This window comes from Mixophyes fleayi, chromosome 10 (assembly GCF_038048845.1).
Source record: "Mixophyes fleayi isolate aMixFle1 chromosome 10, aMixFle1.hap1, whole genome shotgun sequence".
NCBI classification, from domain to species: domain Eukaryota; kingdom Metazoa; phylum Chordata; class Amphibia; order Anura; family Limnodynastidae; genus Mixophyes; species Mixophyes fleayi.
Genome location: NC_134411.1, coordinates 91,205,823 through 91,223,202, shown reverse-complemented (window position 1 = coordinate 91,223,202; position 17,380 = coordinate 91,205,823). Strand labels below are relative to the sequence as shown.

Below are 17,380 nucleotides of genomic sequence, written 5' to 3'. Positions count from 1 at the left end.
TGTACATTTAATGAGTGTTCCCATAGCACTTCCTCGCATATTACAGATGCTTCTGAACACTGCAGGCAACATGGCAATTAACGTGAAGCAACTGTGTCAGAAAACGTGTGCCAATTTACTAACATTATTTTAAGGACTATCTAGTGTCAGAGCAAAATGAACAGGCTTTAAGAATGCCCTTTAAATGCTTAGCATGAATGGCTGTGCGTACTAAGCTTTACTCAGCAGGACTTCACGTAATAGTGTGAATTCCAGCCTCTGAAAGAGGTAATGTTGCTGAATGACATCCTATTCACACAGAGACTTTTGTTCGTGTTCAGGACTATGGTATTTAATATAAACTGCACCTGTCCCCAACACACGGTGGAGGCGACAATTTTATAAACTGAACCAACATTTACAACAATGCACCTTGATAAAAGGTCACATGACCGAGAATGCCGTCCATCACTAGTAAATCGACTGCACACTCAATATTGGTCCAGCAAACAAATTGACTTCTTCCTCTGTATGTAAGTGACAGGTATATGATTATCTGTTACTTGTAGATTTGTTTTTCTTTAATAAACCAAGCTATGCACAATTTATCACATACAGTCTAAATTCTTCATTCATACTTTTTATTCTAATTTTTTTTTTTTTTTAAAATAGTGCTCCTCAATTTAATGTCTACTTAAATGGTTTAGTAAAAACTAGTATGGATCACAGTTGTGTGTGCTGTTCTTTTATAGATGTCTCTCCTATGTGGGAAACTGCATCTCAATTAAAACTCAGGGGGCCCGATTCATTAGGGAACGTAACTGCCGGTACGTGCTGCGTTTTTTGCAAAAATCTCGCTGTGCATACCCGGAAACAAACCACACACCCGAGAACGCATACAGGCAATTCATCTTCCAGCATAAAGGACATTTACAACCGCCTACGATTTTGGGGGCAGAACGGGGAGTGGAATGGGCGTATGCATGTAGTCAATATACAGTAAGGACGTGCCAAGCTCAAGCGCAATCAGCAGCGTCCGATTCAAGCTTTGGGGATCTCTCAGGTACTTGTTTTTCAACCGTATCACTTGCACCACCTACAGGTCGGGTGTTAGTGCTGAGTGATAGGGATGTCGGCTGTGTATACAGCTAGAACATGTGTATACAGCTAGAACATGTGTTTGCAATCAGGAGCAACTGTATAAATGCATTTTATGTACAGTAGACATTAATAACATCCTAATAATTGTATTTCATGGGGGGGAAAAATGTTGACGTTGTTTCATTAATGACTATATTACTAACAGGTGACAATAATTGAATATTTTTTCTTTCCATGTGACTTATTTCGAGACTTTATATTCCACATATATATTGGACGCCTCCTCAGAGCATTGTCTGTCAGAGCAGAGCGCCACTAGACCCGTATTTAACAAGGGACGTTTCTTAGTTGAATACGGACGCGCGCTTGTAAAATAAAATGCACAATGCGCTCGTTATGCGTGCCTTAATGAACCTGGCCCGGTAAGTGAATCAGACTATTGGCCCACAACAGTCACAACAGCAGCTTATGTGAAGGACGAAACTAACTAAACGGTAGAGGTAGTCTAACGAGAACACACACAATATTAGCAATAATCAAAAGGACATTTAATGGAAGTAAAGGAACCATTTCATTCTAATCCACCTCTTTGTGGCAGGCCTTGTTATTGGATACAGCGTGCCGGTAATAGTGTATTGAGAACAGAGAGCTCACAGGGTAATAATGAAGGTCTGGGCTCACAAAAACATTCATGTATATTTAAGTCACTGATTGAAAAACCCTTTCCTCTAAGTACGGTCGTTGTACCGTAACATGATCTGATGGGTGCACACATCCACACTTTCCCTCAACGGACCAGCTTTTCATTAAATTATAGATAAGCATTTGATTTCAATGAAAAAGTTACTATATATAATAATGCACCACTTACTGTAAATTATATTGATATTAAACGTCACTGAACAGTCTAACCATATAAAAGCTAAAGACAAATCCAAGGTAACTAATATTTGTAATACTGTACAGTAGGGGATACATTCGTCTTTAAAACACAATCTTTCCTATTGAACGTTAAAGTGATGACATCAAAGCTCCCATATTACACACGCTGTTGACAGGAGTTTAAAAATATATTATCACTTGTATATATATATATATATATATATTACACACACACACACACATTAACAGACATGTTTTTTTTAGTAGAAGCATATGCTGTGTGTACATCCAAGCTCCTGTTGGACAGACTAGTATCTAGTTTCTCCCAATTCCAGTAAAGAATTCAAGAGCATAAAATCAACAGTACTGCTGGTCTGGCAACAACCCGTTTTGGTTTTGTCTTGAATGAAAGATTATACATGATGTGTGGTCTGTGTTATGTGTACAAGGAGTCATCATCAGCCAACAGACAGTACTGTACTTTGGAAGGGACAGCATAAATGTATCAATTAACTAAATCTGCCGGTGTGTTTGGTGTTCTAGCATTCAGAGAAAGCAGACATATAAAGGGTGGTGCTTCTCTACTTTGCATTTGTGCGCGACTCTGCAAAGGCCGGAGGAGTGACTGGCTGCAAGTCTCCTAAGCCGCAAATACAGACGGGCGATTAGTGCCATCGATGTCAGTGCACGCTATCTGAAATGCTAGGTTTTAATACTTGAACTTATAGTTCTAAACAAGATCCTGGTTGAATACTGTGGAAGTGGATATTTGTGATGGAAAGGGGAGGAAGTAATTACATGTAGCAGAAAGTCAACAATGTATTTTACCTCTTTGCGTCAAGGTTTTTTTTGGAAGGGGGGCATATTGTCCTTTAAATCGATGACATTAAGGGCCATAGTGAGAGCACCAGTGTCGGATACATCAAAGTGAAGCATACACTAAAGCCTTATCTATATGGTAGCACCATTAATAATGACACATATACATAGCTTTGTACTTTACTAGAATCATGGTGAGTAGCAATACTGATAAGAATGAATAAAGTCTCTATACAGCTCTGACTAATATCCGTGTTCCATACAAGTAAAGAATAGTAAAGAAATAAACAATAAGGAGGCCAATCAAGACCATAGAACAGAGGATAAAATTAAGTAGAGCAAGAGGTCCTAGGGGGACACAAGTAAAGAGATCAGAGGGAATCTGAGACTTTGTGGCTAAACACTTGTTCCAGAGACAGTAACATAATACAGAAGGCCGTACTACTAGCTACTAGGGTTTAAGTACAAACATGTATGATGTGCAAGGGAATTGCTCACAAATGTTAGAGACTGATTCCCTAAATGATTGGACAATAACACGAGTCAGCACCACAGTGCGATACTTTAATGCAGCCATTACTCATCATATACTGGCAGTGTCAGAGAATGCTCCCTCTGAGATAATGGTTCTAATGCTGAATATCAGAGTATCTGGAAGCTGTAGATGGAACAGAAGATGATTACATACAGACAGGGGAGCGGACGTGGAAGACTGCAGTGCCAGAAATGGGCATGCCAACAGCAATGCCGGGGAAGGGGGGGGGGGGGGGGGGAATTAGGCTGGCTACGGAACCAGATATAAATTACTGAGGTGGCAGCTGCAGCACCAGATGAAGGGAAGTTAAGCCAGGGAGGCAGTGGGACCTTTGTGTTGCTCCAGCGCTTCATAGGGTGATATCGGTTGTAAATCTAGACATGAGCGAAGGAGGCCTCCGATGGAAGAGAGGAAAGCTGCGGCACCAGAGGAGTAGGCAATGACAACACCAGATGGGGTTGCAAAACAAGAAGAGGCATATAGAAAAAATAGTTAAAGGTGGGGATGTAAGCCAAGAGGAGGGAGGACTTACGCATTTCGCTGTCATCACATATTTCAAAAGACCACATCATGCAAGCAATCTAACATGACAAACCAGGAGGATAAATATGTCCACTAAGCTTTGGTAAAGAAGCCCAGTCCTACAAACGACATAAGAGAACACTGCTCCTACCAACGGACGGCCAGCTGTGCTCCCAAATACATAAACGGCTGCAGAGCCCTTTGGATGGACAGGGTTAGTGAAGCGAGCTGCAGTACCGGATGAGGCTAAAGGAGGGAGATCAGCTCCGGGGTCGGATGCTGTGACCGCCATGGATGCACAGAAAGCCAACATCTTACAAGACATTGCAATTCATATCTCCAATACAATCTAATACAGAGATGGGCAACAGGCGCCCTCTGATCCTCCGTCCTGCTTTATTTGTAGATTTGTTTGTTACAGCTTGTAACACTTGTTTAAAAGTCTGCAGATATGTTATTAAAGACAAGTGTCTCTTTCTTTGAATAAATGTATTGTTGTAACTTGTTACTGACATTTCAGTGCATGTGCCGCCCTTTTTAAAGTTTAGACGGCCGCCCACGCGCCCCCTGAAGTGATTCCGGTTGCCCATTACTGATCTATGTCCCCTATAATTCCACATACTTCCCTGAAAGCTCCTATTTCAACTTAAAAAGCCAAGAGGTGTTTACCAATACCCAAACTAATCAGCCCAGGAGTAATCTTTTAACATTAACAGAAACCTGCGTTCCTTCGCTCCATGGATCGGTGCCTGGAATGTGACATTGTAACCTTGTCATAAAAACAGCCTGAATTCACTCCTGCAGCTTGCAGATCGCACAGAATGCCAGTCACCCAGCTTGGCATATCAATCTGTCACACAATATATCAGGATGTTTTCAAATTCAATTCAGAGAAACCTCTCTTACATGCTTCCTACGAACTAATTAGCAGCAATCACTAGAGAGCTGGATCGGAGGGGAAAAGAAACTGCAGACTACAAACTAGTGGTGTTTAAAGGGGGAGGAAATACCAGTAGAGATACACCATTCATTAACATATCACCTACTCCCTGCCTCCAAATAACAGATCAATGTATTGTCAGGTCTACACCACTTCCTGTTGTAGATGTCATGGCCTAACCCAGTGAAGGCTAACCTATGACACTCCAGGTGTTGTGAAACTACAAGCCCCAGCATGCTTTGCCACTAGATAACTAGCTGATAGCTGGCAGAGCATGCTGGGACTTGTAGTTCCACAACACCTGGAGTGTCACAGGTTAGCCATCACTAGCCTAACCTCACACACACTCAGTTTAAGTACAGTGGATACTAAACCCACCTTGATGCACAATCTTGACCCGTATCTATATTTACAACATATTCTCGGACCACAACTCGCCTCATAACTACTAGGACCCCTCCTGTGTTGCTGGCACAGGATTGAATGTATTCTGATTCACATTATTTAGAAATATGTGAGGTCTAGGTCTTAAGATTCCTGTATTTGCCATTGAACGTTGCTTCGCCACTTGGAATTTTAATCCACAGTTTGTGGAATTTGTTTGGATCATGGGCCCCTTTCTGATCTTATAGTGTCTATTCATCATATACTTTTGTAAAAATTGGTAGATATTAAGCTTTCACAATTCAGAGCCATCTTTTACTCAAACAGGCTTAACATGGGCATCCATCGCTCTGGCATTATACAGTTAAAACCCTATAACTGATATACAAGCTTCCCATATAACAATGCATCATGCATTTCATGACTTCTCTCTATATACTCTGCTACAACCCTTACGTATTTTAGATACATATTCTCTGCTTTTCTTGCTCTAACACACAGTAACCAATCAGAGCTTTGCTTTCAGCAGTCTAGGAATTTACTTCTTAAAGCCAGTATCTCATTAGCTGCAATGGATTAACAGTATCCACTATACAGAAGAGATTACGTAACCATTTAAACTTTAGAAGTCTATTGGGTTCTAGCACTTAATTTGTCCTGCATAAAGGTCTGAAATACTTCCTTAACAATGCAGTGTAATTTAATTCCATTAACTCAGCCATGCAATTTTTTCTCATTACAATGGCCATACAGAAAAGAATCGGATGCTTAATCAATGTAGAAATTATGATTTTAAAAGTAAAGACTTTAATCATCCCAGGTGATGTTCTATGCGAGACTGAAGACACTACAGAAATTGTGCCCATCCCCGATAATGTTCTTTCCAATTTCATCATAGTCCCTGCTTGAAATGATAATTTGTACACTTGGGGGTACATTTATCAAGTAGCAGGTTTGAAAAAGTGGAAATGTTGCCTGTAGCAACCAGTCAGGTGCTAGCTGTCATTTTGTAGAATGTACTAAATAAATGACAGCTAGAATCTGATTGGTTGCTATAGGCAACATCTCCACTTTTTCAAACCTGCAGCTTGATAAATTTACCCCTTGGACGACTACTTCTACACACCATTAGAGCAGTTATATACGCACTCTTCACTGAACTTTTCTCATCCAAGTACATAAATGTCAGTTAGTATGCCTATTGCGATATACAATATTTTGCAATAGCAAATCCTTTTGTCACCCTCACACAATTTTGCAATCTAAACTTAACTTAGACAATTATGAAGTCTAGTTACTCTTCTTCAAACTGAGATAAAAATACAGCGACAACGAATCTAAGAGGCAGGCAGCTATTACAAAACTACAAGTCCCAGTATGCACTACCAGACTTCAATCTTGTAGTTCCACAAAAAGATTATAGGTTGCCTAAGAATTACGTAAACTATACAAAGCTCAAAAACTCACAACTATGGAGGTTATGCACGAGACAAATTGATCGAGTGTCCTAGCTGTGTCTTTCAGCTTGCATCAGATTTTAAAAACTCTTAAAGAAGTTATAATCGAAGATCCTTTCTCATCATTATTTTTTAATCACTGTTTACTTATAGAGCACCAAAGATTCCGTAGCGCACAGTTAAGCATACTAACAAATATTAACTTCAGGTTCAAACTGAGAATGGATGGTACACAAACAATTAAACATACAGGCACAATTCAGTACGTGAGTGTGAACCAACTGAAAAGCACTCACAAATTTTAGCAAGGGCATGTACGAGGTAGACCGACAGTGGATGAACATGATCCTGCACCCAAGAGCTTACATTCTAGACCCTGTGTCTTCATTGATGGGCTTATGGTAATTAACATTGCTAATCTTTCAAACACTGATTTGAAGTTGCCTGAAAATGGTGGTGTTTCTTGAGCCTATGATGTAGGCAATTAAATTCTTTATATAACCATGACTCCTGCACTTTTTGCTAATTGCAACTTTCCATTTACCAAATGAACTGTTTCCTTCTTCCCAACTGGCCTCTCAACCTTGCCCACGGTCACTCCTTCAAACTGCTTATACAATTGTAGCCATTATAATGAGTACTAGAGCTTTATATTACACACCTTCCAGATTTTTAAATAAACAGGCAGTTTCCTCCTTGTAATCTGCTTGCAATATCCAAGCTGACACATCATCCCACTGCACATTGCAGTTCCCTAAATCTTCTACCAGTTCTATCAACTCAAAACATGACAATGGGACGACACTATATTAACCTTTTTGTAAAACGTCATGTATTCTTGTGTCTGTCTACTATTCTACTTTAAGTCCATTTTGTGAAAATTACAAATTGTAAATAGGTCTAAAAACACAGTAGCCGAGATTTAATTTTTATATGGAGACTCTAGACCCAGTTTAAAGGGGGAAAACTATTAAACCCAATATGAATACCACTTCCATTAAAGACCCCAAGGACTTGTATACATGGGCTTTATTTTATTTCCCAATTGTAAAGCGCTACAGCATACGCTGGCGCTATATAAATAACTGCTGATGATGGTTTAATGTCTGTTCTTAAAGCTTGTTAACCGCACTTCGAAGCAGAGTAACACAAATATAATGCAAGCAGATGGACAGGTAGACATTTATTTTTGGACAAGACGCCCGTTGCGCCAAGTTTGAAATACTAATTTAGGACACAGTATACTATGCTGTAGGAAACCTTCAAGACGCATTAACGAATGCGCTTTTAGTGCTAGGTGAGGAAACAAACAAGGTGTCTACACCAGTGGTTCCCAAACTGTGTGCCGTTGCGATCTCACAGGGGTGCCGCGGCCAGGGCAGGTGATAAGCAAGGCCGGGGACTACCTGGTAATTATTTTTGCTCGGGGCTCCCTTGAACTGAGAAAGTTTGGGATCCACTGGTCTACGCTTTAAATGCAGTTATTTATAAACACCATAAATGTCATAGCTGCTATTGAGGATCCCATACCATGACAGCAAATAAGATCATGGAGATCTGCCCTGCAAGGGGCTGCAGGCATAGACTACATTGTACATCTATATCTCCCCAGACTAATCATACAATTAACATTAAATCATTTATCTGTGATTTGTAATTGCTCTTTATCTTTAAAGTAACCACAATCAGACCAAACCTGTGGAGCTGCAGGTGTTGAGGCTTGCAGTGCATGCTGTGACTTGTAGTCCCACAACAGCCTTAGATCCACAGGTTGCATTGCTATGAATTAAGACATCACTGTGAGCCCACAGCTGATCTGATCTCGGGGTTCACCCCACAGTGAAGGTGGATGTAATGGACTAAGAGCTGAATGTGGTCTCAGAGGGATCAGCTCCCTGAGCTCTCAGGCGTCCAGTCCCTGCAGTGTCTCATTCACCTGCCCCTTCCCCTCAATGTCACTAGACCTCAGCCCCTCCACTCGTGTCAGTGTCCACACACACTCCCCTCCGTGACATGTAATGTACACCCGGACGTGTGACCGCCCCGTGCACGGTAACACCCCCCACAGCAGCCACAGGCCGAGCTCTGTCTCCCTCTGACCCCCCGGTGCCGCTGTCACTCTTACCGCCCGGTGCTACTGCTCTTTCCTCGGCTCCGGGACACCCAAAATGGCGGCTGATGGGCCGCAGCACCGCGGCTGTGCGGAAGGATCTGGATAAGGCCGAGGTCCGGGGCCCTGACCACAGGACAGGCGGAGTAAGGGGGGTCAGACTGCGGGGATCACGGAGGGGCCGCAGCTCTGGGAGAGGGAGGAGGCAGCTCGGCGTCACTCGTAGGGGGCCCGGGACTCTATGCCTCGGCGGAAGGACACCAGTGAGACGGCTAGGGCAGCCGGTGATGACGTCAGGACATTGCCCCGTCACTGCCAGACCCGGAAGTTAGAGAGGGCGGAGCCCGAGATGTCATAAACCACCTGACGCCGGCATCTGTGGGCGGGGCATGTGTGGGCGGGGCAGTGACGTGTCCTCAACTGTCATTCAGAGTAACCGCCCTCACAGCTCTCTGCTCAGGTGGCTGCGACCACTCCCTGCTCTGGGGGATTAATACCAGTTTAGGAGGCCGATTATCAGTGTTATCCCTCAACATTACCTGCTCATGGCTCTGGGCCATTCAGTGTTATCCCACCCTCATCCCCTAATATTACCAGCTCAGGTGGCTGATCATCAGTGTTATCCCTCAATCTCCCCTAACATTACCAGCTCAGGAGGCTGTGTCATTTACTGTTATCCCCCCATCTCTCCAGTATTGCCAGCTCAGGAGTCTGGGCCATTCAGTGTTATCCCACCCTCATCCCCTAATATTACCAGCTCAGGTGGCTGATCATCAGTGTTATCCCTCAATCTCCCCTAACATTACCAGCTCAGGAGGCTGTGTCATTTACTGTTATCCCCCCATCTCTCCAGTATTGCCAGCTCAGGAGTCTGGGCCATTCAGTTTTATCCCACCCTCATCCCCTAATATTACCAGCTCAGGTGGCTGATCATCAGTGTTATCCCTCAATCTCCCCTAACATTACCAGCTCAGGAGGCTGTGTCATTTACTGTTATCCCCCCATCTCTCCAGTATTGCCAGCTCAGGAGTCTGGGCCATTCAGTGTTATCCCTCCAAGATTACCAGGTTAGGAGGCTGGCTATTCAGTGTTATCCCTAATCTCTCCCAACATTGTCAGATTAGGAGGCTGTCAATTCAGTGTTATACCCCAATCTCCCCAACATTCCCAGCTCAGGAGGCTGGCCATTCAGTGTTATCCCCCCATCTCTCCAGTATTGCCAGTGTTATCTCTCCATTTCTCCAGGATTATCATCTCAGAAGGCTGGGTCATTTAGTATTATTGCCCCATCACTCCATGCTTGTTACATCAGGAGTTGGGTTATTTAGTGTTATTTTTCCATCAATCCAAGATTGCCAGCTCAGAAGAATGGGTCATTCAGTATTATCCTCGTCTAGCAATCTACTGCAGGTGAATCGGCACAGTGCTGTGTTATTCAGTGCTGCCTTCCCAAGAGAGTCACCTATGGGAATTGTGTTAATCAGTGATTTCCACTTTTCCATCTCCAACATTATAATCAGCTCTGGTAGCTGTACTATTAAGTCATCTCTCCCGGAGGATTAGCTCAGGTAGCAGTGTCAGTCAGTCACATTTCCATCTCTTCAGAAACATAACTTGTCTAGTTGAGTCATTCAGTGTTATCCCTCTATGTCAGTGCTATCCCCATTGATGTCCATGTCTGCTCGAAATGCCGGCACCCTAGCCCATCTCTCCAAGAGAACCAGCTCAAGTAACTAATGGCATGAATTGACTTGCAGGGCACCAGTTCAGAATTTGCAACTGGACTTTGTGGTCAACATGTATGTAAGGTAGTACAGAGCACTAAAATGGGTAAGGGATACCCCAACATGTCAAATCATTTAAGGAACAGTATATAATGGCTATAGTATAACAGAACAGCATACAACTAAATTTTAATTTACACAAAGTATGTTCGTATATATATAAAAGGTTATGGTAAAACCCCTTGTGTGCAGTGTTTCCATTATTCCATTTGTTTTGCATTAATGTTCAATATACAACAAAATTTCTTCTCTGTGCAGGTAATCTGTCCAGGGTTACGTTAAAAACTTAATAAAAAGTGGGACAAAGAGAGTGGTTTGCCATAGGCTGCTAAGAGAGCAGTTAGGTATTTAGCTGGCAATCTGCAGAGAAAGGCTCCAAACAGAGTTACACATTTGTACAGTAGTGCACCTAGGTTAAAGAGATACCGGTGGAGGAGATTTTTGTATCCTGGAAATTTGGGACCAGTTCGAAATATGTATAGGTACACTGTACATAACACAAATCACACAGTATATAATACATACATTATTATAAAACATTACATTTATCACGCCACCCCCCCAGGCACATCACACCACCCCCCAATCACATCACGCCACTCCCCAGCCACATCACGCCACTCCCCAGCCACATCACGTCATCCCCAGTCACATCACGTCATCCCCAATCACATCACGTCATCCCCAATCACATCACGTCATCCCCAATCACATCACGCCACTCCCCAGCCACATCACGCCACCCCCAGTCACATCACGTCATCCCCAATCACATCACGCCACCCCCAGTCACATCACGTCATCCCCAATCACATCACGTCATCCCCAATCACATCACGCCACCCCCAGCCACATCACGCCACCCCCAGTCACCTCACGTCATCCCCAATCACATCACGTCATCCCCAGCCACATCACACCACCCCCAGCCACATCACGCCACTCCCAGTCACATCATGCCACCCCCAGCTACATCGCGCCACCGCCTAGTTACATCACGCCACCCCTCAGCCACATCACGCCACTCCCCAGCCACATCACGCCACCCCCAGTCACATCACGTCATCCCCAATCACATCACGTCACCCCCCAGCCACATCACGCCACTCCCAGTCACATCACGTCATCCCCAATCACATCACGTCACCCCCCAGCCACATCACGCCACTCCCAGTCACATCACGTCATCCCCAATCACATCACGTCATCCCCAGTCACATCACGCCACCCCCAGTCACATCACGTCACCCCCCAGCCACATCACGCCACTCCCAGTCACATCACACCACCCCCCAGTCACATCACGTCATCCCCAATCACATCACGTCACCCCCAGTCACATCACGCCACTCCCAGTCACATCACGTCATCCCCAATCACATCACGCCACCCCCAGTCACATCACGTCATCCCTAATCACATCACGTCATCCCCAGTCACATCACGTCATCCCCAATCACATCACGCCACCCCCAGTCACATCACGTCATCCCCAATCACATCACGCCACCCCCAGTCACATCACGTCATCCCTAATCACATCACGTCATCCCCAGTCACATCACGTCATCCCTAATCACATCACGTCATCCCCAGTCACATCACGTCATCCCCAATCACATCACGCCACCCCCAGTCACATCACGTCATCCCCAATCACATCACGTCACCCCCCAGTCACATCACGTCATCCCCAATCACATCACGTCACCCCCCCAGCCACATCACACCACTCCCAGTTACATCACGCCACTCCCAGTCACATCACGTCATCCCTAATCACATCACGCCACCCCCAGTCACATCACGTCATCCCTAATCACATCACGTCATCCCTAATCACATCACGTCATCCCCAGTCACATCACGTCATCCCCAATCACATCACGCCACCCCCAGTCACATCACGTCATCCCTAATCACATCACGTCATCCCTAATCACATCACGTCATCCCCAGTCACATCACGTCATCCCTAATCACATCACGTCATCCCCAGTCACATCACGTCATCCCCAATCACATCACGCCACCCCCAGTCACATCACGTCATCCCCAATCACATCACGTCACCCCCCCAGCCACATCACACCACTCCCAGTTACATCACGCCACTCCCAGTCACATCACGCCACTCCCAGTCACATCATGCCACCCCCAGTCATGTGACGCCACTCCCAGCGACATCACGCCACCCCCAGCCACATCACGCAACCCCCTAGCCACATCATGCCATCCCCCAGCCATATCATGTCATACCCAATCACATCACGACACCCCCTAGTTACATGACGCCACCCCCAGCCACATCACGCCAAACCCCAGCCACATCACGCCACCCCCAGCCACATCACGCCACCCCCAGCCACATCACGTCAACCTCCAGCCACATCACGCCATCCCCAGTTACATCACGTCAACCTCCAGCCACATCACGCCACTCCCAGTCACATCACGCCACCCCCTAGTTACATGACGCCACCCCCAGCCACATCATGTTATCCCCAATCACATCACGCCACTCCCAGTCACATCACACTACCCCCCAGCCACATCACGCCATCCCCAGTCACATCACGTCATCCCCCAGCCACATCACGCCACTCCCAGCCACATCACGCCACCCCCTAGTTACATGCCGCCCCCAGCCACATCATGCCAAACCCCAGCCACATCACACCACCTCCCAGTCACATTACGCCACCCCCTAGTTACATGACGCCACCCCCAGCCACATCACGCCATCCCCAGTCACATCACATCAACCTCCAGCCACATCACGCCACTCCCAGTCACATCACGCCACCCCCAGCCACATCACACCCCCCCCTAGTCACATCACGCCACCCCCTAGTTAGATGGCGCCACCCCCAGTCACTTCACGCCATCTACATGTGCAGGTAAAGCTGGGTACACACTGATGCAATTATCCTGCAGATCACACAATAAACAGATGTTTGGTCAGATATTGCAAGAGTGTGTACACTCCCACGAATATGTTTTATCCTACCAAAGCACATCACATTGTTTTTATTATTATTATTATTATCGTTTATTTGTAAGGCGCCACAAGGTTTCCGCAGCGCCGTACATGGTACAAACATTAGACTATACAGGGTAAGACAGTACAGAACAATAAACACAAAGTACCAGTACTTCAGAAACTCCAGGCAGGCAGATACAGTAGAGACGGAGTGGAAAAACAGGTATGGAGACAGGAGGGAAGATGGGCCCTGCTCATACGAGCTTACATCCTAAGGGAGGGTAAACAGAATCAGGTACATAAGGGAGCCAGTGAAGCAACGGGGAGAGAGAAAGTGGGCAGGGGAGAACCAGAAGAGGTGAGAGGTTAAGTGGATGGTTGGTAGGCCTTAAGGAACAGGTGAGTTTTAAGAGCCCGCTTGAAGGAGCACAGATTGGGTGAGAGGGACGAATGGAGCGAGGGAGGTCGTTCCAGTGAAGGGGGGCAGCACGGGAGAAGTCTTGGACTCTAGAGTGGGACATATGAATAGGGACTATGCCAATTTTAAATCTGACAAGCTAATGTTGAAAATACAAAAGTATAAAGAACATCTGAAATAATCTATTTTTTTTTGGTGCCTGAATTGCACCTTGCGGTGGATCCATTTATTGCTATATGTTTCAAGCAAATGTTCGAGTTCCAAATTGAGCCCGCAAAGGAAATGACTATTATAAATTGCTAAATGGATTGATATTAAGAAAAGCTTGTATCTAAATGGTGCCTTCTTTTCCGGACTAGTAATACAAGTAATCCACATTATCCTCTAATACAGCTCCAAAGGAGCAATTCTATCATATTCAGCAGTCCTCGGATTGGATCTCATTAGTGGTATTTCTATTTTTCCACATATGGTACCATATGATATTTATTTTTGGCCAACAGCTTGATTGTACTACTAGGATAAGCTTGTTTTTGTATAGCTGTTTGATTTATCTAGCCTCCGGCTATATGCTGAATCCATTTTAACATTGTTTTTTATTGTATTAAATAATCAATTTAAGTACTTGGTGCTTTGCGCTCCTCTTTTTGTGCCCAGTTCTAGAGTGGGAAGAGGTGATCAGAGTGGAGGAGAGGCGGCGATCATTGGCTGAGCGCAGGGAGCGGGCGGGAGTGTGAATGGAGAGGAGGTTAGAGATGTAAGGGGCAGTAGACTGAGAGAGAGCCTTGTAAGTGGTGGTGAGGAGTTTGAAAAGGATTCTGTAGGGGAAGGGGAGCCAGTGTAAGGAAAGACAGAGAGGGGAGGCAGAGGAGGAGCGGCGTAAGAGGAAGATGAGTCTCGCAGCTGCATTGAGTATAGAGCGGAGGGGGGCAAGGCGGGAGCAGGGGAGGCCAGTAAGGAGGAGGTTGCAGTAGTCGAGACGGGAGATGATGAGAGCATGGATGATAGTTTTGGTGGCATAATGATTTGATTTGGTTTTCTAAACTTCCTAAAAATCAACAATGGAACAATGTCGGAAAAAACGTGGAAGTGTGTACGTACTCGCGACCAGCAGTGCAGGCAGATATCTGTACAGTCTGCACAGAGTCACAACATTTTCAGCAGACTGTTATGAGAGATGAAGATCACGGATCTGACGGTAAATCTTGTAGGTGTGTACGCATGAATCAGCATGATCATCTGGACTTTCAGTCGTTGGTGAAATCGCTACAGAAATCGCATCTGTAGTAAGATTGCATTACGGTGTACCAAGCTTTAATAAATTATATGTGCAGCTTTTTGTCTATGTAAGATCTTAGCACAAACGTTTCCACCTGTAAATTAACCCCTTAGTGTACTGCTGGAATATCTATTGCTTTGTCTGTGCAGCGAAGATAAGTGTAGAGAAGTACAAATTGTTCATTTATGTTGAGCAATATTCAACATTGTTTCACAGACAAGGTTTATTAGAAAGTTGCAACATTATGATAAGACATGAGTCCTCGTACACTGCAGGAGACTGCTATAGGCGTGTTTTGCAGATAGCAATGGCCATATATTTAGATCAGACCTGGCATCGGACAAGATGCTTTTTAGAGGATGTTTATTAAACTGAATCAGTTCAGTTTTTGTAAATATGGGCACTTTTTTTTACCACATTATAAACTATTGTGTTTTTGCACAGTGTTTCTGTGCCACAAATTTATAAAAAAGTACCTGTAAAAGAGCAGATTCTCTTTATGGTCTCATGCAGGTCGCACTGCTGATAACCCTACTAAAGAAAGTTGGAGGTGTTGCCTAGTAAATTGCAGAGATCCTCAAGGATTGATGTCATCAATACTGCTCTGCTACCTCCCACTCCAACTGTCCAATTGGTCCATGGTCTGCAGAATCACTCTGACTTCACATCACTGGCTGTCAGTTGTCAAACTTACAGACTAAGGGCTAGATTTACTAAGCTGCGGGTTTGAAAAAGTGGGGATGTTGCCTATAGCAACCAATCAGATTCTAGCTTTCATTTATTTAGTACATTCTACAAAATGACAGCTAGAATCTGATTGATTGCTATAGGCAACATCCCCACTTTTTCAAACCCGCAGCTTAGTAAATCTAGCCCTAAATCTCCATTTCCAATCCTAACAATACATATCATCATCATCACCATTTATTTATATAGCGCCACTGATTCCGCAGCGCTGTACAGAGAACTCGCTCACATCAGTCCCTGCCCCATTGGAGCTTACAGTCTAAATTCCCTAACATACAGACTAGGGTCAATTTTGATAGCAGCCAATTAACCTACTAGTATGTTTTTGGAGTCTGGGAGGAAACCGGAGCACCCGGAGGAAACCCACGCAAACACGGGGAGAACATACAAACTCCACACAGATAAGGCCATGGTCGGGAATTGAACTCATGACCCCAGTGCTGTGAGGCAGAAGTGCTAACCACTAAGCCACCGTGAAGGTGACAAATTTGCACCTACTCCTGTGTCTACTGGTTTAAAGCCAGTTGCAGAGTCCAAATTGTTATACAACGGACTAGCTCTTGTGGATCATCGACTGTTCTGCTCAGCAAATTTGTGTGCGTAGTTGTCACATCCCTTTGTATCAATACCAGATGCACAGCCCCATTTATGTACAATAATAATAACTAAAACAAATAGAGATATGGTGCAGATATTCTAGATTTACGAAAACCTTCTAAAAAGGAAAAATGGAGGTGTTGTCCATAGCAACCAATCAGATTCTAGCTATCATGTTCTAGCATGCACTAGATACAGGATAGCTAGAACCTGATTGGTTACTATGGACAACACCTCAATTTTTTTCTTTTTGTCCTTTTCAGACTACCCCTATATGGAGGTTGTGTGAATCTGTTATGAAGCTATATGAAAGCATGATGTAGCTATAAAGAGGCATATTGCACCATAATGGTTAGATTATGGAACATTTATATTGTGGCATTATAGGCCTCACAACACACTCTATTTCCTGTTATATTTGCACTCCTATCACTATACTTCTCTCGTTTAGTTAAGTTAAAGTCATAAAACATTTTCTGACACCTTTTCGCAGCTTTTCTTTACATTGCAGCAAAGACTTTTATTTTTCATTTATCTCCTCTCATTATTAACTAATTAATCATTTAATGAATTATCACCAAGCAGGGTGTGCTTGTTTAGGCTTTCGTAATTTTGTATTACACAATTGCAAGCTTCTGATACTAAATTTAATTGGCTGCATACAGATCACTGATCAAGAGCAACCTGTAATGAAAAATACAACAATTGTAGATCATAGATGAGAATTTCATGTATGTATCATGTGTCTGTGGCTCTTTGCAGATGAAGCCGTCATGATCTGCACTGTGCTGGGTGCTTCTGGATCTGTCGAGTAGTAGCAGGGTGTGACGTACGTGTGTAAGA

The 17,380-nt window shown here is 44.3% G+C and overlaps 1 protein-coding gene across 1 annotated transcript in view; it reads right to left on the bottom strand.

Annotated features, from left to right (window-relative positions):
* The window catches only part of AP1G1 (adaptor related protein complex 1 subunit gamma 1), a 31,666-nt gene extending 22,630 nt beyond the window's left edge, over positions 1 to 9,036 (bottom strand). The window contains exon 1 of the mRNA XM_075189136.1: positions 8,745 to 9,036. The gene's annotated coding sequence lies outside the window, so the exon portion shown is untranslated. The remainder of the gene's footprint in view (positions 1 to 8,744) is intronic.
* Between the last annotated feature and the right edge of the window lie 8,344 nt (positions 9,037 to 17,380).